The 25,473-nt window shown below is 41.9% G+C and overlaps 1 long non-coding RNA gene across 1 annotated transcript; it reads left to right on the top strand.

Annotated features, from left to right (window-relative positions):
- The first annotated feature begins 247 nt into the window (after window positions 1-247).
- LOC139356295 (uncharacterized) lies at window positions 248-24,772 on the top strand. The gene is made up of 3 exons (XR_011607883.1): window positions 248-544; window positions 7,294-7,380; window positions 23,560-24,772. It is a non-coding gene; the product is annotated as an uncharacterized lncRNA (long non-coding RNA).
- The last annotated feature ends 701 nt before the right edge of the window (window positions 24,773-25,473 follow it).

The following is a 25,473-nucleotide window of genomic DNA, read 5'->3' on the forward strand; positions in this document are numbered from 1 at the left end:
CTCTTTTAATTGTCCTACATATATTTGATGTTGGCTTAATTCTTGTCCCATTTCGGATGCGTGACTTACCTTCGATTCTGACGCGGCAGGTTCCCGCGGTGATCGGAAGAGTTTGACTCCTTTTGTCTTCGTTAGCGGTCGACCGTCCTTTGGCGTCCTCTTCCTCACGGAGTCCCTCGTTTCCAGTCCCTGTTCGGGCACCACGTATCCCGGCCCGCGGGATAGTCAGTGTAGACCCTGGAGGAGGGGGTGGGAATTTGGGGAACAAGAGACACGAGAAATGGAGACAAGACAGTGCTCTGATCAAGTCTCGTTTAATGGCGGTAATGCAATGCCTTATATACATTTGAAGGGGAAGGGGTTGGGCTAAGGCGGAAATGACCTAAAAAAGGAAGGCGTGGCCAGATAAGCCTCAGTTTCTCTGGTCGGACGTCATGTTGCACCTGCGCAGTCAAGTAGTCTTTTCGCGGGCGTGGGAAAAATGAATGAAGAAGAAGCGGGAAGAGCGCCATCTTTTAATGGCGGTATTAATACAGGGAAGAAGGTAAATCTAGGGAGAAGGTGTGGGGTGAAAATGAATATAGCTCAGGCGTTTAATCCTTAATTATTATTCGCTATGGCCGGGGCATGCAGCTCCGGACAGTTAAAAACCTGATTAAAGTTTATAATCAACAAGGAAATTTAGTTATTTCTCTTATATGTAGCATTTTAAGATAACCAGAATTATGACTAAGATATATTTCTATAAACTTATTTATACTTTTTTCTTTTTTTCTCATCTTTTATTTTTTATAAATTTACAGAATTTTCAAAACTTTAATATCAATAACATACCAATAAATGCAACCAAAAGAAGATCTAGTATCACTTATCATTTAATAATGTTTCTTGTATGATTTACCAAATAACAGTAATCATTTAATATCCCCATTTACAAGATGAGAGGTATAGCTCTTGAGACTTTCCAGGGGCCCAGCTAGAAAATCCCAAGGTTAATTCTAGGTCATTAAGACTTAGGTTAGGATTTGATTTTGGGGAAGTTTGTCAACGATGTTAAAAAGCTTAAAATATTTGATTGAAATAGAATCACAGATCACTGAAAAATAATAGTCATTCACTTAACTAAAGTGATAGTCAAGGCTTCAGAAGCAATACAGAAAGTTACATGGATGTAAACACCTTAAACTTTTTCAATATCAGTTTTTCTAAGTAATCAAAAACCTAATAAAGACAACACTATAAATTATCTTGATATTTTTTTTATTTTTTTGGCTCAGTAACCAAAAAGTTAAAAAGAAAATCTTCTGCAGAATGATTGTTTCTCCTTACTGGAATCTCACTAATATAACCTGGAAGTTGAACCTAATTAAAAATATACTTGATTTTAATCATACCCAGGAAGAATATGCCCAAGATTGTGAGTATACACTATATTATAGAAGAATGTAAACAAGAAAACTAGTACCTCGAGAAGGAAAATACATGGCTCTTAGTAACAGCATGGAAAAGTTTCCTGGTTACCCGGTACAATTCAGAAATATTGAGAAAAGCCAACAGTATAGAATCAAATTATACTGGAGGAAAACATTGCTTTTCTAGGTTTTTAAGAGAAACACTTCAGCATCAGACCATAACAGCAGTTAGAACTGGCAGGAAAAAGAAAGATGTAAGGCGGGAAAAAGAAAGATATAAGAGTTGACAAAAAAGGTTGAAGGAGAGAATTATCACCCCAGCCAAGCAAAAACATACACCTTTTCAAAGGGAGAAAGTTCAAAAGGCAAGGATCTTTTGCTGCAAGTCATGTGCTGCAAGGTACAGCAGAAGTTGAACTTCTGAGACATAAATTTGGGAAATTTCAAAAGGAAAACTTTACCTCAAGGAATGAGTTACCATTATAAAGAAAGAGGACCATATTTTTAAGCCAAAACTAGGGAAATTAATTAGATCTCAGGAAATGTGGCAGATATAGACACTGGCTGCAGTTTAGAAGATTGTTGTTTAAAAAAAAACAGATTTTAGAATTAAAAATAAAAACATCTTACAATTTTATTAAGAGCAGACCAACACTTCAAAAAAACCTTGTTGTTCTAAATAGAGGGCCACATTTTTTTGGTTTAGTATTAGTGTATTTTTAGTATCAAATTTCAATCTTTAGAAATATTTATAAATAATTCCCTTCTAATTATAAACAACTTGATCATACACAAAATTTATTTCATAACTTCCCCCTTTATGAACCTTTTTATGACTTACTTGGACCATAGTTGACATACTTGTGCTTTTTGCTTTTTTCTATACTTTCTGTTTCTTAAATAACTAGTCATTTTGCTTGAGGACAACAATTTACTACATAAGATTCTTTCTCAAATAAATTTTTTTTCATATTATTTATATTTTGATTAATAGACCTAAATATATTTAGTATTATTATAAAATTGAAGAAGCCAAGAACAAACATATTTATTTGCAATTTGTTTGTTTTTTCTTATTTGGACATGAACCAGACATTTAATGAGTACCTATTATTTAATTTACCATAACGTTAAGATTTTAGATTACATGAAAAGTTTATTTGTAAACATTTATTCTATTTACAATCACCTATTTTTTAAAAATAATTATATCTAGAGTTTATATGTATAATCACCTATTTTTTTTAACAATTATATCTAGAATTTACTATGAAAATTGAGGTATTAGAGCTAGTCATTAAGTTCTTTTATTAACCAATTTGGTAGCCTGTTAATATCAAGTGTTTACCTAAGTAAGAGCCTTAACGTTAAATAAATAGGTATTTGGTTGATAACTCACAGGCTATAGCTGTTTTTATTGAATCAACAATATTAAAATAATCTTACTTATCAAAGAATTGCACAAAAATCATTCTGTTTTAGGCTGGGTTCACAGCTTTGTGACCTTAAAGGATCTAACAGAGGCAAATAAAAAACTGTCTAATCAATAATCTCAGGCAAAAAATATATGTTGACAATTTTGAAGACATTTCTAATTTTATGTTATCAACAATTTTGAAGCCAATTAATATATCCAATATTTACTTAAGTCATGTGAATGAAAACAATTTTCGTTAATTGCTGTATATTTTACATGAGTGCTCATTTATCTAAATAGAATTCTTTAAGGAATTTTTGGCCAGCTATGCCAGATTTTGCCATGTAGACACAACATAAAACATAATACATGTACATATGTGTAAACACATCTAAACACATATACACACACACCAAGATCTTACAGCATCAGCAGTAAGCAAATAACTGTGGAAATGACTTTAAACAGGCATAGTTTAAAACAGGATTGATGAGAAAATTTGGTTATTTCTGTGGTTTACAATAACTTAACATAACCATAATTATGACTGATAGCATATATTCAGATATATTAGAATTTTAGAAATCCCATACAATTTTGGAACATATATTAGTATCATTCACTAAAATATAGCCTGAAGAAGGTTAAACATTAGTTTTTATTTTGACAATGCTTCTTATGTAACCTAACATGTCAAATAATCCTGTTAACCTCTCTTTTGGATGCTTCAGGGGTTCTCTGTAGCACCTCAAAGTTAGAGGTCAGAAAAGAAAATTTTGAAGCTGAAATTTGATTTTGGGAAGCTCATCAAATATGTTAAGGTTTAAAACACTTGATATTATGAAATAGAATCTCAGGTCATCTTGAGTCATTCATTTAGCCAAAATGATGACTCAAAAATACAGAAGGCATAAACCTTTACTCATTGATGGAGGGAAGACTTAGCTTTCCAGACAATCTGTCTCCTGTCTTTCCCTTCTTTTTCTGGTAGTTTATTCAAAAGGCAAACAAAAATGTTTAATTTTTAAAAATATAGCATAAAAATCTTGTTCAAGAGAGAAAGCTAATTTTACCATTGCATTAATGCATTGTTGATATCAAACCCCATTCTTAATAAAACCTTATAGACAAATATGTTCAATTTTAATGTCTGACCGTAAGATAAGATTGTCATGTCTTTTTTTATAACCCTTTACAATTTTTGTTAAACAGCAGATCAGTGCTCTAAGGAAACTGTTGTGCTTTTATTCCAATGTTCAACTTACAGAAAAAACTGAATAATACCCCTTTAAATTTAGCCAATATGCTCATACACAGAATCTCTGTTACAATTAATTTTTCACAAATGTTTCACAACTTGTTCAAACCTTTAGCTTTATCCTATCTAATTTAAAACAATACTTTAGCTCTCTAAACTAGGCAAAAATTTACATTTCCATGCCTTGTAATAATCTTTTAGTAAAAGCACATTTTACTTTCCTTACACACTTTGCATGTAAAACTTTTTAAAGTAGTCTTAATTACAAGTTACAATGTTAATTCTTAGCAATTTTAATTTTTGGTGAAAACTCTGTTAAGTGATTTTAATTATGTACTAAGTTTGGAGCCTAGGACACCATACAGAAGTACAGATAAGGTCTGACTCTTTTCAGTATAGCTAGTGGTGTCATTAATTCCACATGTCCCTGGGTCTGACCTAGCTGTGAAACAGGCAAGTTGAACAATTTTCAAAAGCCAAAGAAGCAGTTTATGACCTTAAACCATTTAGTAAACCTAATATCTGGCCTACCTAATTTATTCACTTATTTTATTATTATTATTATTGTTTGAGATGGAGTCTTGCTCTGTCACCCAGGCTGGAGTGCAGCGGTGCGATCTCGGCTCACTGCAACCTCCACCTCCCAGGCTCAAGCAATTCTCTTGCCTCAGCCTCCTGAGTAAGTGGGATTGCAGGCACATGCCACCATGCCTGGCTAATTTTTGTATTTTTAGTAGAGATGGGGCTTTACCATGCTGGCCAGGCTGGTCTTGAACTCCTGACTCAAGGGATCCACCTGCCTTGGCCTCCCAAAGTGCTGGGATTACAAGCATGAGCCACTGCACCCAGCCTGACCTTCCTAATTTAGACCAAATGTCTTTATTTTACCAATAATCTTTAAAACTGTTTTTATTTCCCAAAGATTACTAAAGTCACGTGAACTACAAGGCATTACAGTTTTTTCTTTCAAAATATTTTATTTAAACCTTATTTTTCTTTAAGCCAATTACTTAGAGTTCATTTATATAAACATCACACACATAACACATACATAACTACATAGACAGAAAAAGATCCAGTAGTTGTAAGATTTTTCATTTGCCGGTTTTTAAGTTTCTTAATTGGATTACTGGCTTCAGGGTGGAGTCCTTCAAGGAGCAGGGCCAGGAAAGGATGCAGTTTCTAGGACCTAATAAGGAGGCACAACTGGATGACAAAAACAGATCTCCAAAATCAAGGGTCCCATTTTTATATCACATCCTGGATCCCCCAAAAGAGGAAAATGCTATAGGAGAAGACAGTGCAATGCTTTACCATGCGTTTAATTGCATGGCAACTCAAAACCAATCAGCCCATTTTGCAATCAGCCTGTCCCCCGTGAGAGTCAATTAATTTGACTCCCAGTAGTGGGTGGGGATTTTTCCTTACCTTCTAGGTGGCCAAGAGCATGCTTCTCTGATTCAAGCATGAGAAATATCCCCCGATAACTGCCATTAACCATCTCTAAAAGTATACTTCCTACCTAGTTATTACACACAAAAGTTCTCTCACAATGCAAGTAATTTTTGATACCCCCCAAACTGAAAACCATCAGATAACACAATGCAAAATCTATTTACTTTCAATTCCTGGGGTTTCATGAGGGAAACCTAGTTGTTTTCCCAAAACTGGGCCTATGGCACTTCCTCTGTTTTTCCTAAGAAGTCCCAGACTATTGGGAGTTACTTAAGTCTTCTCATGTGTGCATTAAGAGTGGCAAGAAGACAAAATGGAGAAAAACAATTCAGTTGGCTGAGAAGAAAAAACAAACAAACCTTTTTTCTTCAGAAAAATAAGATCCAAGAAGAGAATAAAAACCCATAAACGCCATTTAAATATACATATAGCTTGGATATACGTATCCAAGTCAGTTTTAATTAAACTGACTTTTAACCATAGCACTGTCTAACAAAAATGTCCTTTTCATTTCTCATTACTCTTCTTTAGCCAGGCCAAACAGCCAATATATTTGGCTTTCAAACTTTACCAAAAGTAACCCTACAAGTGAAACCAACAAACCTCAACTAAGGTTATGACTTAACCATGAGTGTATGAGGTATTTTTAATTTTTACAAAATTAAGAATCTTCAAAGGTAGCTCAGAGAAAGGAAAATTTAAGAAGGGAAGCCAGAAGTTGTTAATGGAGGGGAAGAGAATCAACAAATGGTAAAGGTCACAGAGATGTCCACCGGAATGTACTCATTCTCTAAGCTGGGACTGAACCCAGGCTGCCATTATAAAATGGCAAAGTCTCAGCTGCTGAGCTAAAACATTGGGCAGTTTCCATTCCTCTTCCCACAAAGAGTCTAGAGCAGTCAATTTTGAGCTTGCAATGGCTTTTAACTACTCTAAATAATATTTAGAGCTAACTATGATATGAACCCCCAAATTCCTCTTCCCTAGAATGGCAGAAACCAAGAGAAAGTACTGCCATATGGTTAGAAGGTCAAGCTCCCAAGGACATAAAACAAGATGGAGACCTCATCCAGTTTTTTGTTTCAGGAACCTGTAACAAAGTTTGTAACCATAGGCAAAATCCTCTCAATTTTGCAAGTTGCCACCCAACTAGCTGCATGGAAGACCCAAATTAACGTTTTCCATTCTGGCCAGAGCAAAATACATGTGACAAAACATAGACATTAGCCACTCTGCTTAGCAGCCACTATCGAACTGGTGAGGCTCAAAGTTGCCCCCAGTTGGTACCTGTCATCTTTAATACATTCAAAGTGGATTAAAGGAGTTTCAACATGTGATATTTGGGCAAGATGGCCGCCCTGAGTAACAGAAAAGAAAAGGAAAGAAGAGAAAGGGAGAAAAGCATTGCCTGTGGCAGAGTGGGGAAGATGAGGTGCTCGGGGAGGCCAGAGAAAGACCCATCCATTGCAGGGATACTGAATCAAAAGTTCAGACGGCTGATTGTTGGTCATGAAGGGATCTTTTCCAGCAGTCCCATCAGCTCTCAAATTTTCCCCTTTGGGGAGAAAAAGTTCCCCATGTTCTATGGCCTGGTACACGCCTAATCCTATCACCCACTGGTGTTAGCAAGGAGTGCAAGGCAGATGACTCCAAAGAGAATAGTGGTTAACCCTGTAGTGCCAAATCCATGTTTAACCAAGAGGGACTTTACTGATGGGGAAGGCCTCTAACCCAATCCCATCCTTTACCAGGTAAAATGAACCTACTACTCACCCAAAGTCAGCCGACTGGTGCTGCGGTCTATTTCCTTTGGATCGGGATCATGACTAAGCTAAAAGGTTAGCAGATTTAATTTTTTAAGTCAATGAGTCCCATAAGCTTTCTATTTGCCTTTTGTAAAGTCTTCAAATAAAAATACTGAAATCTTTTTAGAAGCTTCTGAATATCAACAGTCTCATCACCCTAGATGAGACTAACTTGGGAGCCCTCATTTTCAAATGCACTTCAGTGCAGTTTTGTTCATTTGGAACATTCCACTCCAAGTTATCTTTAGCAAGATTTCGCCATTTCTGTAAGACTTTGCTGCTTCCGGGGCCTAACACTTATGCATGTATTAGCCAGAAGGAACTCAGTACTTCAGAAATTAAGGATCCAATTTTTACCTCAGATTTTGGCTTTGCACTCAGGTTCCTTTGATCAACTTAGCCAGTGATTTTTCTCCTACTAAAGTGTGTAAGAAAAATTAAACAAGGCTGCAGTGGCTCATGCTTGTAATCCCAGCACTTTGGGAGGCCGAGGTGGCTGGATCACCCGAGGTCAGGAGTTCAAGACCAGCCTGGCCAACATGGTGAAACCCGATCTCTACTAAAAATACAAAAATTAGCAGGGCATGGTGGCAGACGCCTGTAATCCTAGCTACTTAGGAGGCTGAGGCAGTAGAATCATTTGAACCTGGGCAGAGTTTGCAGTGACCTGAGATTGAGCCACTGCACTCCAGCCTGGGCAACAAGGTGAGACTCTGTCTCAAAAAAAAAAAAAGAAAAGAAAAAAGAAAAAAGAAAGAAACAAAGGGGTAAAACACAAAAATCCTTGTGAATTTTCAATAGCCAAATTTTACACCCCCTGCAATATTACCATTTACTACCAGTTTCTTTCTGACCTAGTCAGATGTCAGAGGCCTCTTACTGAATCCAAGCCAGTTAATTACTGGATCAAATCCATTCCTCGAACCAGCCCAGCTTCTGTCATGATGTCCAAACCCAGTTTGGAACAGAAATTTGCTCAAAGAAACTCGGAGAGCTCAAAACACAAATCCATTGAGCTCTGACATTGGAGAAAAACTTACCTTGACCTCCAGCTGATCTGAGAGATCAACAGACACAAATGGGTCCTGCAGATACCTGGCTTCGGTCACTCAGCACTCCTGGGGGTCGTTAGAAGCTCTACTTCAGATCCCGCTCTGACACCACCTGATAAAAGAAAAACTTCAGCTGAATTAAATTTAAAGGAGCTTAAGTGAGCAAGCAATGAATGATTCACAAATCGGGCAGCTTTCTGAGCCAGAGTAGGCTCAGAGACTCCAGCACAGCCACATAGTGGAGGAAGATTTATGGACAGAGAAAGGAAAGTGAGGTACAGAAAACAGAAGTGAGGTACAGAAATAGCTGATTGGTTACAGCTCGGTGTTCGCCTTATTTGAACAGAGTTTGAACAGTTGGCTACATTTGACTGGCCAAAACTCAGTGATTAGCACAAGTGTAGACTACAGTCTGTTTAGACCTCCACTTGTTATAGTTCATGATGTACAGAAAAACCTTTAGTCTGAACTTAAAATATGTAAGGAGGCAGCTTTAGGCTAAACTTGATTTATCTTTTTTTTTTCTTTTTTTTAATTATTATTATACTTTAAGTTCTAGGGTACATGTGCATAACGTGCAGGTTTGTTACATATGTATACTTGTGCCATGTTGGTGTGCTGCACCCATCAACTCGTCAGCACCCATCAACTCGTCCTTTACGTCAGGTATAACTCCCAATGCAATCCCTACCCCGCCCCCATGATAGGCCCTGGTGTGTGATGTTCCCCTTCCCGAGTCCAAGTAATCTCATTGTTCAGTTCCCACCAATGAGTGAGAACATGCGGTGTTTGGTTTTCTGTTCTTGCAATAGTTTGCTGAGAATGATGGTTTCCAGCTGCATCCATGTCCCTACAAAGGACACAAATTCATCCTTTTTTATGGCTGCATAGTATTCCATGGTGTATATGTGCCACATTTTCTTAATCCAGTCTGTCACTGATAGACATTTGGGTTGATTCCAAGTCTTTGCTATTGTGAATAGTGCCGCAATAAACATACGTGTGCATGTGTCTTTATAGCAGCATGATTTATAATCCTTTGGGTATATACCCAGTAATGGGATGGCTGGGTCATATGGTACTTCTAGTTCTAGATCCGTGAGGAATCACCATACTGTTTTCCATAATGGTTGAACTAGTTTACAATCCCACCAACAGTGTAAAAGCGTTCCTATTTCTCCACATCCTCTCCAGCACCTGTTTCCTGACTTTTTAATGATTGCCATTCTAACTGGTGTGAGATAGTATCTCATTGTGGTTTTGATTTGCATTTTTCTGATGGCCAGTCATGATGAGCATTTTTTCATGTGTCTGTTGGCTGTATGAATGTCTTCTTTTGAGAAATGTCTGTTCATATCCTTTGCCCACTTTTTGATGGGTTGTTTTTTTCTTGTAAATTTGTTTGAGTTCTTTGTAGGTTCTGGATATTAGCCCTTTGTCAGATGAGTACATTGCAAAAATTTTCTCCCGTTCTGTAGGTTGCCTATTCACTCTCATGGTAGTTTCTTTTGCTGTGCAGAAGCTCTTTAGTTTAATTAGATCCCATTTGTCAATTTTGGCTTTTGTTGCCGTTGCTTTTGGTGTTTTAGACATGAAGTCCTTGCCCATGCCTATGTCCTGAATGGTATTATCTAGGTTTTCTTCTAGGGTTTTTATGGTATTAGGTCTAACATTTAAGTCTCTAATCCATCTTGAATTAATTTTCATATAAGGAGTAAGGAAAGGATCCAGTTTCAGCTTTCTATTTATGGCTAGCCAATTTTCCCAGCACCATTTATTAAATAGGAAATCCTTTCCCCATTTCTTGTTTTTCTCAGGTTTGTCAAAGATCAGATGGCTGTAGATGTGTGGTATTATTTCTGAGGGCTCTGTTCTGTTCCATTGGTCTATATCTCTGTTTTGGTACCAGTACCATGCTGTTTTGGTTACTGTAGCCTTGTAGTATAGTTTGAAGTCAGGTAGCGTGATGCCTCCAGCTTTGTTCTTTTGACTTAGGATTGTCTTGGCAATGCAGGCTCTTTTTTGGTTCCATATGAACTTTAAAGCAGTTTTTTCCAATTCTGTGAAGAAACTCATTGGTAGCTTGATGGGGATGGCATTGAATCTATAAATTACTTTTGGCAGTATGGCCATTTTTATGATATTGATTCTTCCTATCTATGAGCAATGTTCTTCCATTTGTTTGTGTCCTCTTTTATTTCACTGAGCAGTGGTTTGTAGTTCTCCTTGAAGAGTCCTTTACATCCCTTGTAAGTTGGATTCCTAGGTATTTTATTCTCTTTGAAGCAATTGTGAATGGAAGTTCATTCATGATTTGGCTCTCTGTTTGTCTGTTACTGGTGTATAAGAATGCTTGTGATTTTTGCACATGAATTTTGTATCCTGAGACTTTACTGAAGTTTCTTATCAGCTTAAGGAGATTTTGGGCTGAGACAATGGGGTTTTCTAAATATACAATCATGTCATCTGCAAACATGGACAATTTGACTTCTTCTTTTCCTAACTGAATACCCTTGATTTCTTTCTCTTGCCTGATTGCCCTAGCCAGAACTTCCAACACTATGTTGAATAGGAGTGATGAGAGAGGGCATCCCTGTCTTGTGCCAGTTTTTAAAGGGAATTTTTCCAGTTTTTGCCCATTCAGTATGATATTGGCTGTGGGTTTGTCATAAATAGCTCTCATTATTTTGAGATACGTTCCATCAATACCGAATTTATTGAGCGTTTTTAGCATGAAGGGCTGTTGAATTTCGTCAAAGGCCTTTTCTGCATCTATTGAGGTAATCATGTGGTTTTTGTCTTTGGTTCTGTTTATATGCTGGATTATGTTTATTGATTTGCATATGTTGAACCAGCCTTGCATCCCAGGGATGAGGCCCACTTGATCATGGTGGATAAGCTTTTTGATGTGCTGCTGGATCCAGTTTGCCAGTATTTTATTGAGGATTTTTGCATCGATGTTCATCAGGGATATTGGTCTAAAATTCTCTTTTTTTGTTGTGTCTCTGCCAGGCTTTGGTATCAGGATGATGTTGGCCTCATAAAATGAGTTAGGGAGGATTCCCTCTTTTTCTATTGATTGGAATAGTTTCAGAAGGAATGGTACCAGCTCCTCCTTGTACCTCTGGTAGAATTCAGCTGTGAATCCATCTGGTCCTGGACTTTTTTTGGTTGGTAGGCTATTAATTATTGCCTCAATTTCAGAGCCTGCTGTTGGTCTATTCAGGGATTCAGCTTCTTCCTGGTTTGGGAGAGTGTAAGTGTCCAGGAAATTATCCATTTCTTCTAGATTTTCTAGTTTATTTGTGTAGAGGTGTTTATAGTATTCTCTGATGGTAGTTTGTATTTCTGTGGGGTCAGTGGTGATATCCCCTTTATCATTTTTTATTGCGTCTCTTTGATTCTTCTCTCTTTTCTTCTTTATTAGTCTTGCTAGTGGTCTATCAATTTTGTGGATCTTTTCCAAAAACCAACTCCTGGATTCATTAGTTTTTTGGAGGGTTTTTTGTGTCTCTATCTCCTTCAGTTCTGCTCTGATCTTAGTTATTTCTTGCCTTCTGCTAGCTTTTGAATGTGTTTGCTCTTGCTTCTCTAGTTCTGTTAATTGTGATGTTAGAGTGTCAATTTTAGATCTTTCCAGCTTTCTCTTGTGGGCATTTAGTGCTATAAATTTCCCTCTACACACTGCTTTAAATGTGTCCCAGAGATTCTGGTATATTATATCTTTGTTCTCATTGGTTTCAAAGAACATCTTTATTTCTGCCTTCATTTCATTATGTACCCAGTAGTCATTCAGGAGCAGGTTATTCAGTTTCCATGTAGTTGAGCGGTTTTGATTGAGTTTCTTAGTCCTGAGTTCTAGTTTGATTGCACTGTGGTCTGAGAGACAGTTTGTTATAATTTCTGTTCTTGCACATTTGCTGAGGAGTGCTTTACTTCCAATTATGTGGTCAATTTTGGAATAAGTGTGATGTGGTGCTGAGAAGAATGTATATTCTGTTGATTTGGGGTGGAGAGTTCTGTAGATGTCTATTAGGTCTGCTTGCTGCAGAAATGAGTTCAATTTCTGGATATCCTTGTTAACTTTCTGTCTCGTTGATCTGTCTAATATTGACAGTGGGGTGTTGAAGTCTCCCATTATTATTGTATGGGAATCTAAGTCTCTTTGTAAGTCTCTAAGGACTTGCTTTATGAATCTGGGTGCTCCTGTATTGGGTGCATATATATTTAGGATAGTTAGCTCTTGCTGTTGAATTGATCCCTTTACCATTATGTAATGACCTTCTTTGTCTCTTTTGATCTTTGATGGTTTAAAGTCTGTTTTATCAGAGACTAATATTGCAATCCCTGCTTTTTTTTGTTCTCCATTTGCTTGGTAGATCTTCCTCCATCCCTTCATTTTGAGCCTATGTATGTCTCTGCATGTGAGATGGGTCTCCTGAATACAGCAAACTGATGGGTCTTGACTCTTTATCCAGTTTGCCAGTCTGTGTCTTTTAATTGGATCATTTAGTCCATTTACAATTAAGGTTAATATTGTTATCTGTGAACTTGATCCTGCCATTATGATATTAACTGGTTATTTTGCTCGTTAGTTGATGCAGTTTCTTCCTAGCCTTGATGGTCTTTACATTTTGGCATGTTTTTGCAATGGCTGGTACTGGTTGTTCCTTTTCATGTTTAGTGCTTCCTTCAGGGTCTCTTGTAAGGCAGGCCTGATGGTGACAAAATCTCCAAGCATTTGCTTATCTGTAAAGGATTTTATTTCTCCTTCACTTATGAAACTTAGTTTGGCTGGATATGAAATTCTGTGTTTAAAATTCTTTTCTTTAAGAATGTTGAATATTGGCCCCCACTCTCTTCTGGCTTGTAGAGTTTCTGCCGAGAGATCTGCTGTTAGTCTGATGGGCTTCCCTTTGTGGGTAACCCGACTTTTCTCTCTGGCTGCCCTTAAGATTTTTTCCTTCATTTCAACTTTGGTGAATCTGGCAATTATGTGTCTTGGAGTTGCTCTTCTCAAGGAGTATCTTTGTGGTGTTCTCTGTATTTCCTGAATTTGAATGTTGGCCTGCCCTACTAGGTTGGGGAAGTTCTCCTGGATGATATCCTGAAGAGTGTTTTCCAACTTGGTTCCATTTTCCCCCTCACTTCCAGGCACCCCAATCAGACGTAGATTTGGTCTTTTTACATAATCCCATACTTCTTGCAGGCTTTGTTCATTTCTTTTTCTTCTTTTTTCTTTAGATTTCTCTTCTCGCTTCATTTCATTCATTTGATCCTCAATCGCTGATACTCTCTCTTCCAGTTGGTCGAGTCGGTTACTGAAGCTTGTGCATTTGTCATGTATTTCTCATGTCATGGTTTTCATCTCTGTCAGTTCATTTATGGCCTTCTCTGCATTAATTATTCTAGTTATCAATTCTTCCACTCTTTTTTCAAGATTTTTAGTTTCTTTGCGCTGGGTACGTAATTCCTCCTTTAGCTCTGAGAAGTTTGATGGACTGAAGCCTTCTTCTCTCATCTCGTCAAAGTCATTCTCCATCCAGCTTTGATCCATTGCTGGTGATGAGCTGCGTTCCTTTGCAGGGGGACATGCACTCTTATTTTTTGAATTTCCAGCTTTTCTGCCCTGTTTTTTCCCCATCTTTGTGGTTTTATCTGCCTCTGGTCTTTGATGATGGTGACGTACTGATGGGGTTTTGGTGTGGGTGTCCTTCTTGTTCGTTAGTTTTCCTTCTAACAGTCAGGACCCTCAGCTGTAGGTCTGTTGGAGATTGCTTGAGGTCCACTCCAGACCCTGTTTGCCTGGGTATCAGCAGCAGAGGCTGCAGAAGATAGAATATTGCTGAACAGCAAGTGTACCTGTCTGATTCTTGCTTTGGAAGCTTCCTCTCAGGGGTGTACTCCACCGTGTGAAGTGTGGGGTGTCAGTCTGCCCCTAGTGGGGGATGTCTCCTAGTTAGGCTACTCAGGAGTCAGGGACCCACTTGAGCAGACAGTCTGTCCATTCTCAGTTCTCAACCTCTGTGTTGGGAGATCCACTGCTCCCTTCAAAGCTGTCAGACAGAGTCATTTGCATCTGCAGAGGTTTCTGCTGCTTTGTTGTTGTTGTTGTTGTTGTTTAGCTGTACCCTGTCCCCAGAGGTGGAGTCTACAGAGACAGGCAGGCCTCCTTGAGCTGCTGTGAGCTCCACCCAGTTTGAGCTTCCCAGCGGCTTTGTTTACCTACTTAAGCCTCAGCTATGGTGGGCACCCCACTCCCAGCCTTGCTGCTGCCTTGCCGTTAGATGGCAGACTGCTGTGCTAGCAATAAGGGAGGCTCTGTGGGCGTGGGACCCTCCCGGCCAGGTGTGGGATATAATCTCCTGGTGTGCCCGTTTGCTAAGACCCTTGGTAAAGCACAGTATTGGAGTGGGAGTTACCCGATTTTCCAGGCGTTGTGTGTCTCAGTTCCCCTGGCTAGGAAAAGGGATTCCCTTCTCCCTTGTGCTTCCCAGGTGAGGCGATGCCTCGCCCTGCTTCAGCTCTCGCTGGTTGGGCTGCAGCAGCTGACCAGCACCGATTGTCCGGCACTCCCTAGTGACATGAACCCAGTACCTCAGTTGAAAATGTCGCTCGCGCTGGGAGCTGGAGACTGGAGCTGTTCTTATTCAGCCATCTTGCTCTGCCCCCTCAATTTATCTTTTTTTAAAATATTTTTCAGACAGAGTCTCGCTCAGTTGCCCAGGCTGGAGTGCAGTGGCATGATCTCGGCTCACTGCAACCTCCATCTCCTGGGTTTAAGCGATTCTCCTGCCTTAGTCTCCCAAGTAGCTGGGACTACAGGTGTGTGCCACCATTCCTGGCTGTTTTTTGTATTTTTAGTAGAGATGGGGTTTCCCCATGTTGTCCTGACTGGTCTCGAGCTCCTGGTCTCAGGTAATCCACCCACCTTGGCCTCCCAAAGTGCTGGGATTACTGCACCGGGCTGGCTAAACTTGATTTAACAGTACCTTTTGGGAGAAAGATTTTTGTGTAATGGAATAGTTACTCTAATTATAAGCTGCTATGATAACCTCATTTGGATCTGGGAATTTTCTCATGTGATGTATGTCTACACATGCACACACACATGACTAATACTGCAATATTCTTTTTTGTCTATGTTTGTCTGTCCTTGTAGAACTTTATATAGCCCAGTCTCAAAGTGTAGAGAAACTGTATCTGTTTCAGAGTGAAACTACTCTAGGGGATGGGAGTTTATTATTTTTGAGTTTATTATTTCCATGAGAAAATGGAATGGGGCTTCTTTTGGGGGAAGATTTAAAATTATCTGTGGAAAGAATGAGTTGGACTTGATAATGTAAGATGGGAAAATTTTCATTATTATATTCAATGAGATAGATACAAATACTGATTTCCTTAATATTTCTGAAATTGTATTATTGACTATGATAGATGAGATTACTGTTCAAACATATTCACTCTTCCACCTCTCCATTTCACTGGAAGAGTGTGGTTACTGGTTTTATTAATGTTGGGCACAGCTCTGACTTGCTTTGGCCTCAGGGTAGGTGAGGGACAGTTCTTTGCCTCTCGGCTGTGCTCAGCCATGCAGTTTGCTTTGGTCAATGGATGTTAGCAGATGTGACTCATGGAGGAATGGAAATGACTTTGCATAGCTGGGCTTGTCCTCTTGAACTGCTGCCATCTCCAAGCCTAATGCTTCTTTTGAACTTCTCCTTCAGCCTGAGTCCCAGATGGAACACCAGTGGAGAAGCTTAAATCTCAGGGAGGAGCCAAGTCCAGTTGGACTCATAGCTTGAAAGAGAGCTGCCCCACTGAGCTCAGCCTAGGTCAGCTAGCCCCAGTTGACCTGCAGTCATGTCAACTGCATGTCACTGAGATTTCGTGACTCTTTCTTACACAGCTTTAGCTAACTGATATATCACCATATCAGGGAAATTTGGTAGGACAACATAGCTAAGCACAATCTGAGATGGGGAATAGAATAGGGTAAATCCTCTGTTCAAAGCATATGGTAATCTGGTGCGTATTTTACTTATTATCCCATCTGTGCCTTTTTTTATAACATGTCTTTGGAAGCGAAACTGTACATCCAGTGTCTATGTAACACTGAGTCTATTGTCCATGTAACAGTCAGTCTACTGAACTGTTTTAAAATATTAGTTGAATGACAGTAGACTGAACGAACCTCTGTAGTTCCAGAAGGCAGGGAGAAGGATTGGGAGAGTCGATAAAAACTGTGCAGGCAGGGCTGCGTTGGTATTTTTCCTCTGATGTGCTCCACAGAAGGGCAGCTGACCCACTGTGGGTTGATAATTTCACTGGTTCACAGAAGACAGGGAATATAGGCCTTTAGGGAAATAATGTGCCTTTGTTTTTAGGGAAATAATGTGCCTTTAGGGAAATAATGTGAAATTCTCTATCAAGAGGGAAAATGCTGTTCTGAGCCGGTCGGATTCAAGGTCATGGATTGGACCATGGGATAAAGCTTTAGTGGTAGATGGCAACTTCCTTGAAATAGAGTGGAGAACAAGGGCGGCAACATTGGTGAGAACGGGCAGGGAGGAGGCAGTAGGGAAGTCCAGCTTTACCCTGGAGAGAAGAAGAGGTGGGGGTGGGCAGGGCAGGGCCAGCTGTTTGGGGTGGGAGGCAGGGAAGGTGTTGGCTGCCCAGCTGACATCTCTTATCTCTTTCCTGGGGCCAGAGTAGGTTATTTTACAGCCCAGCCTCTTTATGGCCTCAGCAGAGAAGCAAAGGCAAACAAAGAACAGGTGATCCCTCAGGGCCCAAGGAGATGCCTTCTACAGCAGGTGTGCCCACTTCAGCAGCCCTGCTGGTCAGAATCTCTACTTAGAAGGCTTCTTGGAAGACCAGGCCCTTATCGGCTTCCGATTCTGAAGTCCTAGGAACCCTCCCTCACACCTCCCTTCTACTTGGCTTTGAAAAGACTTTGATATTCTATCCCTATCCCTTAATTATTTGAATCCTCACCAGTTTGCAATGAGCCTAAACTCATCTTTGCTCCATTTTACAGATAACAAAACTGAGGCTGGAATGGTTGTTGCCAAGCTTCTTTGCCCTTTGTACTATGGGATTTAATTACATACATTTTATGGATTCTTTCCTTTATAAAGCTGTCATCACTCACTCTTTTTTAATAGAGAGAAATGTAGAAAAGGAAACAAAGCAAAAAATGACCTAAAATCCTAGGGGTCAGATAACTCCTGTTAATATTCTTTCCTTCTTTCCCCCAGTTCTATTTCCAGAGGTTACCACTTTCAATTTTTATTTCTGTTTCATTCTATAAAGATGAAGAAAATTTTTGACACCTGTAAAAATATAACTTAAATAATCTTAAACATATAGAAAAGTTAAAGTGAAGATAAAGAACATTAATTTTTCTGTGCCATTTGAGAGCATGATCCTGGCAATTTGCATGAACACCTTGCTACCGCCTTATCTGCAGGCTCCACTGAAGTTTCATCAGCTGTCCCAAGATACACAGGTTTCATTATGCTGTCTGTGGTCTCCTTCAATCTGGAATGGTTCTCCCTTCTTTCCTTGCCTTCCATGGCCTTATGTGTCCCGATGACAGGCCAGTTATTCTGTAGCGCGTCCCTCACCTGGGGCGAGTCTGATGCTTCTTCAGGGTTGGATTCACTTGCATGCACCTTCAGCAGGAAGATCACAGAAGCTGTGCTGCATTCTCCTTTCATCCTGTCGTGCGGTGAGTAATTTCACTCTACGATTAGTGATGGTGTTCGCTATGATCATTTGATTACAGAGGTGACTGCCAGCTTCTCCACTGTAAGGTGACTCCTCTCTTTGTAATAAACAAGTATTTTGTGATGAGGCACACTGAAACCATGAAAATATTCCATTCCTCACCAAACTTTCACTTTACTCCATCATTTACTTATATTGAAATGGATTCAGATTTTTATTTTATTCAGTGGGTTATTATGCATCATCATTATTCTTTACTTTGATGCTCACCTGGTCCAAGATTTGGCCATCAAGGTCCCCTTCAAGCCAGATTCTGGGCTTTTCTGGCCTGCACCCATCATTCTTAGAGTACTTCATTAATTTCTAGCTCCCAAGATCTTTCAGGTTTATCTTGGGCTTTCCCAGCCCCCACCCTAGAATCAGTCATTTTCCGAAGGAGCCTTGGATTCTTTTAATGGAGAATGGCATTTAGAAGTCAATATATGGGTGCTAGGAGTGTTCATTGCCATTGGGGAATCACTGCTCCCAGACTCTCTAAGTGGACAGAGCAAGGATATATATGCACACACACTATTATATCAATATTTATCTCTCTATATAGAAAACCATGAGCTCACATCAATACTTTCAATTCTAATCAAAGCCACAGGGCTCATTCTGGGTTTCTCTCCTTCCATATTCATGACTGCCTTCTCCATGAGTGAGAAAACTGGCTGCTAGCTTAGCTCAGTTGGTCCCCCGGCATGTACCCAATCTTCCACAGCAGAACTCCACCCCTCCACTCATTCTGCATGGCTCTGGCATCCACACTTGGTTGTCCCCTTCTGCCGTGTGGGCTTTCACTTGACAGTACTTGGACTCTAACACCCTATGCTAGGCCACCGTGCCCCTGCCTCCCTGCATGGCCACTCTTTGTCCTATTCTGACTCTGATGTGCCATGCCAGGCTCCCCCACTCCAGATGGGTGCCATCTGGTACACATCCAGTGTACTCAGCTTAGACTGCCCGGGCTATGATGGCTACTGTCCCACCCATGCCCATGTGCTGCATGCATCTTATGAAGGCGTCTGGTTTATTTTACCTGCTCATCAGTTCAGTCAGCATGTGCTACCAGTGTAGTGCACCGGCATACCATCTGTGGATCTGTGAGATGTTCAGAAGATCAAGGTCTCTGTAGACCACACTATAACAGAAAGCTGGAGAACGAATATGATCTGGGAGGAGACACTGACTTTGTACGTCTATCCTTGCCAGGTGAAAGCAAACTTCTGCTGGTTCTTATTGATATAGATGGGGAGAAAACACAGGCTGAGTCAATAGCTACATACTAAGTCCTTGGAGTGGTTAAGTTGTTCCATGTTGCATTTAGAAAAGCAGCTAAAATTTGAGTTACTGCCTGATTAAGTTTATGATGACATACAGTCATTCTCCAAACTTCAACTTCCTGCACAGGCTAAAGACCTAAAGAGGTGAGTCAAGTGGGCAGAAATGTGACAGGCATCCCTGTCCCTGCATCTTTCAAGTCTTTAATCATGGCACCGATCCCTGTAATTCCCCTAGAAATACAGTAATGCCGGTTTACTATTTGGGTAGGGAAAGAAAATCCCAGGTTCCTGGGCCAATTCAACCATTTCTTTGACCTCATCTCTCCTTGCTTGATTTTAGTATCAGTTGTGCTGGAGTACCTTCTAATATGGTTTGGCTCTGTGTCCCCACCCAAATCTCAGCCCTAATTGTCATCTCCACATGCCGAGGGAGGGACCTGGTGGGAGGTAATTGGATTATGGGGGCAGTTTACCCCATGCTGTTCTCGTGATGGTAAGTTTCCACAAGATTTGATGGTATAAAAGTATTTGGCAATCCCCAGCCTCTCTCCTGCCGCCATGTAAGATGTACCTTGCTTCCACTTCTGCCACGGTTGTAAGTTTTCTGAGGCCTCCTCAGCCATGTGGAACTGCGAGTCAATTAAACCTGTTTTGTTTATAAATTACCCAGTCTTAGGTAGTTCTTTATAGCAGTGTGAAAATGGACTAATACACTTTCTTAATGAACTCCCTCAGAAAGGATTCAGGAAATGTAAGCTTGCAAGTTTAGAAATATCCTTATTCTACCCTTACACTTGATATTATGGCTGAGATGAGAGTTTTAGGTTCAAAATATATTTCCAGGAGTCCTATAAATATAGTTCCATCTTTTCATAGTCTTCCACCATCCTATGTTGTTGACAAGACTGAGAACGGTCTCTGTCCTTTGTAGGCAACCTTTCTGTTCCTGCTCCCACCTGTGGAACATTTTAGAATATATATATGTATATTTTTTTGGTGTTTTCAAATTTTGCAGTACCTGTCTAGGTGTGGAGCAGTTCCCCGGGCTTCCTTTTAATCTGTAGCTCTGGAATACTCTTGCTATTGGTGATTCTATATGTTGACTATTTTGCTCACACCCCACCCAGATGCATTCTCTACCGTGGTTCTCTGCTCTTCCCTGTGCCCAGGGAGGCTGTTGGCTCCTTTGCTGGCAGGGCTCCAGCTGGGTTTGGTCAATGGGAGGGACTGACAGGAGACTGGAAGTGGAAGGAGAGAGAGGTTGGTATAATTCTTTTCTACTTCCCCTTGCTTCGATGCTGTCTAGAGGCGGTGGCATGCCGCCATACTACAGAAGCTCCCACTGGGGGCCCTTCCTCCACAGTCCTCTGGCTCTGGTAACGTGGTTTTCTCCCTTTGTTCTTTTAGTTGTAGGGTGGTAACTGCTTCTCTCTCCTGCCAGTCTCTGGGCACCTCACCATTTCTTGTTTTTTTCCTTTAACCCTTCCCACACCTCTGTAAGTTACCTTTTTATTAAAGTCCCTTTGTTTGACAATCTGGGGGTGAATTATGTGTCCTGCGCAGACTATGACTGATATGCTGCCTTTCATTGTCTTGATTTTTCCTTCCTGGAAATTTTAGTAATTGGATGATGGGTCATTAGTGTTAATCATCCATGTCTCTTATTTTAGCTCTGAAGTTTTCCATCTTTTTGTGTTTTTGCTCTACGTTATGGGATATTTCCTTAGCTTGTTCTCCCATCCCTTCTAATGATGTGTTTTCAAATTTCAGTAGTCATGCTTAGTTTTCAATGGTTCTTTCTTGCTTTCTTGGTCTCTCTTATTTCATGGCAATCTGCTCTTGTTATATGGATTCAGTAATTTCTCTAATTTAGGCATTAAAGGAAGTTTTTTTAATCTCTTAAAGTTATTTTCTATTCCCTAAGTTATTTCAGCTTCTTTTGGAGTCAGTTATCTTGTTTATTCATCTTGACCTATCTCCTTTATGACGTTGATTTTCTAAATGTGTGAAGATATCTGGTTCTCTGTTATAAGAACCGGAAAATAAACTGGTTTCCACGGATAGCTGATGTGGCTTCCCTCTGCTATAGCCTTCCATGAGAAAAGTAGGACAGCTTCTGGGAGCTATATGTGAGTGGGCCGTGCTTTGCGGCTGCCCTTCAGAATGCGCAGATTGGGGGCAGGGATGGTCAAGGACATTTCTCAGGGAGCTGTGTGTATGGGATGGGTCTCTGAGAATGGAGAGCTTTATGAGTTCAGGCCATGGAAGCAACATCTACACAAGCCTGGATCTGAGAAACTCAACCATACTCCCTGAAAATGAAGAGTTTACATGCAGAGTGAGTCTGGGGGAGGCAGCACTAGAAGGTCTGAAAGAGGAATAGAGTCAGACTGATTTCAGAGGGACCCATTCTAGAGGGACCACTGCCATGACTCCATGGGGACATTTCCAAGGGGAGTCACAGGAGGTTTCACTGGAGAGTTGTGTCTGTCTGTCTAGTGTCTAGGAAGTGCTCACCATGGCTAAGCTTGCAGGGCCTCTTAGGACTGTCCAGGTGAGATGTATGGGTCGTGATGTGGGTTTGGAGAGGTTTCTAGCTAGAATTGGTCGGGATGGCCCATTAGCTCTGGGGCAGAGGCTCAGGGAGGTGGGCAGGCATGCAGGACACAGGAATACTAATAGCAGCCACAGCTCTGCAGGGCATTTCCCACCCTCCCATAACTGTATGGAGAGCCGTTCTCATCTCAACTCATTTCTTGCCACAACAACTCCCAAGGCAAACCTCGTTATTAGCTCTGCTTTGCAGGTGAGAATCTGGGGCAATGCGAGATGGCTTCTGTGCCCAGCTTGTGACCAGTCGCCACACTGACTCTCAATATGGTGAAAGCAACTGTGAATGGGCCCGATTCCAAATCCCAGCAAATTTACACTAAGGAGGGTGGCTGGGGTCTATCCATCCCCTGACTAGCTGATCTTCAGCTTCCTCGTAGGACCGGGGGAATACTGAGCATGCAGTGGACTGAGGGTCAGAGAGGTCATGTGGAGCGCTGCACACACCTGAGGGACTTGTGTGCCTGTGTGACTTCCGGGTGATTCATGAGGAACATTCCTGATGGGGTGGGAAGGGAACCTATCACTAAGCTATTTAGGAAGACCAGTCTCCAGCAGGTCACACCAGCCAGTCACTTTTATGGCAGAAGGAAAATCCTACCCAGCCCCTTCCCCAGAGATGGCGGAATGCAGCCTGGCTGACTGGCAGAGCCTCTCAGGCTATGCTTCCGACCCTGGACTCCAGCAAGTGGGAAGGACAGCAGCTCCCAGTTCTTTCTTATAGACTGCTTGCTTGAGGAGCTTCAAGTGCCCTGGCTATGATTGGTGCAGGGCTCTGCTGCCTCCAGGGGGTGCTGTCTCCTTTCCCTAGCAGAGGCAAAGGGTCTGGCAGCCAGCTCTGGGCGTATTGGTTTAACCTGAAATGTCTGCTAGGAAGAGCTACCTACCCCTCTCCTGGGCATTATGGTCCTGAAGGTAGAGCTTGGACTTTGGATTGAAAGTCCAGCCCTGCCATCTACAAGTTGGTTGGCTGAGACAAGACACTCTACTTCTTCGAGGCTCAGTTTTCTCGCCTGTGAAATGGGATGATCACACCACACCAGTTAGGCATGAGGATGGACTAAGGGCCGTTTCACGTGCTTCTGCCTGGCACGGGAGCTGTTTGCTGCTTTTACTACCATTTCAGGTCTTCTGCTGTTCTCTGACCCACAAGAGCTAGGGCTCGGGCCACATGCCTTGGGCAGTAGTTCTCAAATGTGTCTATGTGGAAACTTGCCTCCAAGGGCTCACCAGCAAATCCAGACCCCACACAGCTTCCCTGCAAGAAGGAGGTGACAGTGACTGAGTTCTTGCCTGCACAGAGGACAGGTGTCCATAGAGTTCCCAGCTGGAGTTGAGCAGTTTCTGGTCAAACAATGTTCTCTGATTTTACACGTCTGGAAGCTACCATTACAATCAGGTCTCCTTAAATGTCTTCCTTCCTTTTCCTTCCCTCCCCTCCTCTCCCTCCTCTCCCCTCCCCTCCCCTTCCCTTCCCTTCCTTCCTTTGTCAGATGCTGCACGTGGACCTGTGCTGGGATCTGGAGGCAGAGACAAGAACTGTGACCTAGAAATAGGGGAGTGGGGAGACAAGGGTACTCAGGCAGACAACCAAGTACACTTCTACATCGGCCTCTGCAGCAGAGCACGGGAGGGTGGCGGGAATTTGTCGTGGCAGCAGGGACATCGGAGCTGGGGTGCAATGGAGGAGCAGCAGCTTTCCAGGTAGTCAAGGCAGGAAGGAGCACAGTCCAGAAAGAAGAGATGACAGGTGCCAGTCTACAGCGACAGTGAGCAGAGGCCTGGGTGCTTGGCAGATGGGTTCGCATCCTGGATCTGGCTGTTTCTTAGCGAGTGACTTTGGGCAAGTTGCTCAACCACTGAGTGTCACTTTGCTTCATCAGCACAATGGGAATAAAAATGCCCACCTCTCAGAGCTGTTGTGATGATTAACTAAGGTAGTGTCTGTAGAATCTATGCGCTACAAACGGCAGCTGCCATTCTAGAGGGACCACTGCCGTGACTTCATGGGGACATGTCCATGGGAGCCACAGGAGGTTCGCTGGACAGGTGTGTATGTCCAGTGTTTAGGAGGTGCTCTTGAAGCAAATCTGTTACTCTCAGAAGGTCCTCTAAGCACACATGTGACTTTGCCATGTGGGGGTGAGGGGCAGGGAATTAGAAGCTAGTGTATTCAAAACAGGAGCAGCCCTTGTAAGCAAAGCTGTTCCATTACAGCCAAGTCATGTGCATCTCAGCTCCAAAGGAGAAAGTGACCATTCTCATTGAATTCTCATTGCCACAACCTTGGGACTGGCTGAGATAAGACATTCCACTTCCAGGGCCCACCCTGAGTTTTCACTCACACCCTGGATGCCCACCTCCTTCCCTCACCCTGGCTGACATTCTCAGCAACACTGCCCTCCCTGGGTCTCCAGGGGCTGAATGCTCCCAGCCTCAGGGCTTTGGCCGTGGCTGTGCCATCCATCTGGCCTGTCGAACCCATTTGCTCACAGCATCTCACGCTCTGTAATAATTTATTTCCCTCGTTCCTTGTACCCTGTCTGTCTTCTCCCCCAGGGCTGAGAGCTCCAGAAGGAACCAAGGACAGGGAGCCTGTCTTGTCCAGCTCTGGTGCCCAGCAGGAGAGCCAGGCTCATAGGAGGTCTGCAAGTAATGTTTCTGAACGAACTTATGAAAGGCAGTTCTTTTTATACCCATTTCATGGATGAGGAAACTGAGGGGGGAGGGGGGGAGAGAGAGAGAGAGAGAGAGAGAGAGAGAGACAGGCAGACGCACACACCCCTAGAGAGAGAGAGACACTCCTAAAGAAAGAGAAAGGGAGGGAGAGAGGGAGAGGGAAAGGGAGAGAGGGAGAGGGAAAGGGAGGGAGGGAGGGGGAGAGGGAGAGAGAGAGAGGCAGAGGCACACACACACAGAAAGAGAGAGAGAGAGAGAGAGAGAGAGAGAGAGAGAGAGAGAGAGAGAGAGACTCCTAAAGAAAGAGAAAGGAGGGCCGGGCGCGGTGGCTCACGCCTGTAATCCCAGCACTTTGGGAGGCCGAGGCGGGCGGATCACAAGGTCAGGAGATCGAGACCACGGTGAAACCCCGTCTCTACTAAAAATACAAAAAATTAGCTGGGCGCAGTGGCGGGCGCCTGTAGTCCCAGCTACTCAGGAGGCTGAGGCAGGAGAATGGCGTGAACCCGGCAGGCGGAGCTTGCAGTGAGCCGAGATCGCGCCACTGCACTCCAGTCTCTGTCTCAAAAAAAAAAAAGAAATAAGAAAGAGAAAGGGAGGGAGAGAGGGAGAGGGAGAGGGAGGGAGGGAGGGAGGGAGAGAGAGAGAGAGGGAGGGGGGAAGAGAGAGAGAGAGAGAGAGACAGCTCAGCTCCAGTCTGCCTGTGTGCAGGGTTGAGGTGGGCATGA

Source organism: Macaca nemestrina, chromosome 9, assembly GCF_043159975.1.
Source record: "Macaca nemestrina isolate mMacNem1 chromosome 9, mMacNem.hap1, whole genome shotgun sequence".
Classification (NCBI taxonomy): Eukaryota; Metazoa; Chordata; class Mammalia; order Primates; family Cercopithecidae; genus Macaca; species Macaca nemestrina.